The following is a 4,370-nucleotide window of genomic DNA, read 5'->3' on the forward strand; positions in this document are numbered from 1 at the left end:
AAGTATTAATAGGGCACTCGTCTGCCCTCAAATGGCATCATTCCAATCATCATATTTTTTGTAATTCACTCTGAAATTTCTGAGGCCAAGGGGAGACACATAGATCTGAAGCAGGGCTAGGTTTTAAAGGGATTTCTTTACTTTTATCCTTTTTTATGTGGTGATTCGTTGGGAGAAATTGATTTTTTCTGTGGTGATTGAGGCTTGATTTTAGGCCTCGTCTAAGGTGTTTTGAGGCCAATTAAGGGTAGAAAATTAGGGCCGAATTTAGCCCTATAGCAGACCGCAGAAGAGGTTGAATTTCACCTAAGGTAGCTACATAGAGAGGTCTATTACGACCACATTAGCCGCAGATATTGTCACCGTAGGAAGGGCCATAGTAAGGATGAATCTTGGACATGTTCTATACCATAGGAAGGGTTGTAGTAAGGGCATGTTTGGGCCTGATCTAGCCACAGAAGTTGTAACGCCACCTCTCACATTGACTGGCTTCCACCGACTTGCCGGGGAAAACATGAGTGGAGGGATACTATAACATGAGTCAACCTCCTAGTTATAGTTAAGGGAGTGGAATATAAAACTTGAAACTTTACTGACTTCCCATAGGTGCTACAAGACCCCCAAGAGCTAAACAACCACTCTAGATGCCCAAAACTTGAGATAACTTGATTTTTCATTGACTTGGAGCCCCAATCGCTTGCATAAAAAGGAAAACCAATGATTGTAACCCTACAGTCACATGGATGACCCTTCCTCCCAATGACTGTAAACAAATTTACTCAGTTTTGTACCTACGACCCTGAGATCTGAGCCACTTTTTAAAGGCTAAGATCTAGACCTCTACCCAAAACTTGATAGAACTTTAAAAAATGATAAGTGACACAATGAAAAATCCTCTAACACAAAACTTAGACAAGGATTTGACCTAACCAGGTCTAACCATGATATTCATTCTGTCAAACACATAGTGAACATGCAATCTACAAGTCATGAATGCATATCGGAACATAGAGATTTGATACTTATCTGAAGATCATCAAGAACTTATAATACCCTCTCACAATATTTGCAATAATATATATTAGGTCATGCATTCAATAACCATTCATTTACCAATCAAACATGATGAGAGCCATAGCTAGAATCTCTCATAATACCATGCTTATAAACAACATATAACCAAGATAATAACATTAATGATAGAACAACCACTAAAGCCACATAATAACAAGTATAATTACTCATGAAATACAAGAGGAACTTAGATCTTATTAGCAAATGCAAAATCCAAACAAGTCAAGGACTTCCATGTACCACCTAACCATAAATTGGGCTAAACCAAATATTTCTTTCAGCCAATCACCCCTGTGCCATATTTCAAGCATGAATGTGGTATCTTATGGGATAAACCAATCCATAAACAACCAAGGGAATCTAGAGGTTAAACCACCTCCACCCTTAACCTCCACCCTCACCCTACCGTGATCTCACCTAAACCGGACCCGAGATCACAAAACCAAACTGAGCTTGGATGCCTCAGTATTCCTTCACCACCCCTTAAGGAATTTTCCTATCTCCACCCACCTGTCGAGGGCTTCCAGAAGAAAACCATATCCACCCCCAACCCTTGGTTTTTTCCTAAGACCACCTCACCCATATCCAAAACCTTCTGGAAATCCAAAGCTCAACCAAGAATGAATCCCATCACACCATGGCTATACAGAAATGGCAAGGAAAGGTTGAAACCAATGTCAAACCCAGAAATACCCATGCCAATAATAGCAAATGAACCAAATACACACATGCATATACCATGCATGCCAAAACCATCTAGGAAATCATACATGCAACCTTTTACATGCAAGTATTCTTGTTGAAGCCGTTTGATCCAAGTCTTCCTTACTTGATCCTTTCATTCCTTTTCTTTCCTTGTCCTTCCTTTTCTTGCTTTCTTGCCTTCTCCTCTTGGTGTTCTTCTCCTCTCTGAAACCAATTCTAAAATTGAACTGACAAAAGGTCTCAAACTGATGCCCTGATCTCTTTTTATTATTGATGCCTATAATTTCTTCATTTTCCTCTATTTTCCTTCAATTTCCTCCTCACATTCAACATGTGACCTTTCACCTCCCTTTTCTCCTAATTTCCTTTATTTTCATAAATAAATTCCAATAATGTCTTTAAGCCTTTGTTAGAGGCTTTGTCAATGCCTTTGCCAATTTCCTTACCTATAATGAAGAACAAGTGATGCCCACTAGGATGCTTTTCCCAACATTCATCTTGGAATATGTGTTCCATAACCTTGGTCTTATTTGTCAAAGAATGTAACTAGGTTTAGTCTTCATAGATTGTATATGAGTCATAATGAAATGTATTTATCAAAAGAAAGAAAAATATTTTATTATTATTATTGTTATGACTTATTAAAGCATGTGCTTCATGCTTAGGTCATCATGTTTTAGGTAAAAGTACCCATTGAGGACTTCTAGGTTTTGTCTTGAATCATTAGAGTCATTTTCCATTTAAATAGACCCTTCTTGGGCTTTTGAATCATGTGAAAAGAATTATTATTGAATAAAATAATTCATTTGTCACCTCCACACCAAGTTAGCCCTTACCTAATCAAGTCGGCCTACATGAGGGTAATTTGAACTCCAAAAAGTAGTATATATACAAGTAGTTCGATTCATTTGGAACTTACTAACACATAAGTTTGATATCCAAGAGAAGGAGGAAGAAAAAGTGCGAAATCGCAGAATAAGGAGAAGATTTGCTAGAGAAAGAAAGTCGGAGTTTTTCTAGGTTGTCTCTCCCTCACTCGTGTGGATCTACTAGGTCAAAGATTCTACTGGATCAAATTTTCTGTTGGTTTCAAGTTTTGCTAGGCTAACTGTTGGGTTGAAGTTTTGTTGGGCTAATTTCTTGGTTGAAGTTTTGTTGGGCTACTTCTAGGTCGAAGTTTTTTTTGGGTCAAAATCATGTTGCTACATTTAGGTCAAAGTTATTGCTGGAAGGTTATCATTTGCAGAAGAAGGGGAGGGCAAACTTGGTGGTTGGAGGAAGTCTGTGTCTAGGTCAAGGAGTCTTGGATCATCTCGTGAAATTATTAAGGAAGAGTTGTTGACTGGATTTTCCCCTAGATAGGGGTTCCCTGGGTGTTTGCCTGTATATGGTGTCTTTGATCTCCGTGTTATTGTTATTGGTAATTTCTTAATGAACTAAGATACAATAAGAGCTAAAGAAAGTTAATAAGAACATAATAATATCACAAGTAGTTATCAACATAAAAAAAAATCTTTTTGCCTTTCTGATTTTCTAACATGTTTTTAAAGGTAAGGTGAAGAAGAAGGAAATAGGTAGCTTGAAGATCTATTGAAATCAGAATAAGGAGTTTTAAAAAGTTTGAATAAGGGTCATCAAAAGGGTCATATAAGAAGACAAGTCTAGCATCTTCAAGGACAATGTCTAACTCAATGAAGGGAGAAAACAAATTAGAAGGAGCATGCAACTATAAGGCATGGAAGAAGAGGATAGACCTCATCCTCAAGAAGAATACAATCTTGGATCTAGTCAAAGGAAAAGTAAAGAAGCCTACAAATGAGTCAAGTGATATTAGCCATGACAATAATGGTGTATGGAATAAAGGATAACCTTATCCCATATATATCCAACATAGATTTTGCTCAAGAGATGTATGAGGAATTATCCAATTTACTCACAATAAAGAATCTTGGTCAAATAGCAAGTCTTAAGAATGAACTGAGATCAATAAAGATGACAAAGGAAGATATTGTGGCATCCTTCTTTGTGAGAATAGCTAGAATCAGATATGAATTCTAGGAAATCAATGAGATAGTACCTGAAAAGGAACTTGTAATCACTGCACTTTTAGGATTACCAACATCTTGGAGTGCCTTTTCATCAGGTCTCAACAATTGGAAGGAAACTCCTACATTTGAACAATTATGGAATGCGTGCAGTAAAGAAGAAGTCAAAATTTTTCTAGTGAGCAACAAAGAGAATGAAGAGGAGAAAGTTTTAAATGCCTATTCTTCTCATCACAAAAACAAAAGAACCTTCAAGAAGTCTAAAGGGACTAGAAGGAAGATATACCTATCCAAAATTGAATGCTACAATTGTCACAAGATGGGTCACTATAAAAGCAATTGTCCTAAGAATCCGAGGAATAACAAGAGAGAAGGGGAATATGCAAAGTAGTTGATGAAGGACCACCAAAGAAGAACAAGAAGGAAGAATCCGAATTCAAGGACTTATTTTCTAGGGACTCTATCCTTCTACTCTAAATTTTTGAATTATTTTCCTTTATGCTTTGATTTCTAGCACTTGTAGGTTTAACATACTTTGGAATAACA

This window comes from Pinus tabuliformis, chromosome J (genome assembly GCF_031772625.1).
Source record: "Pinus tabuliformis cultivar Carrire ecotype Pingquan chromosome J, CPIR1, whole genome shotgun sequence".
Classification (NCBI taxonomy): Eukaryota; Viridiplantae; Streptophyta; class Pinopsida; order Pinales; family Pinaceae; genus Pinus; species Pinus tabuliformis.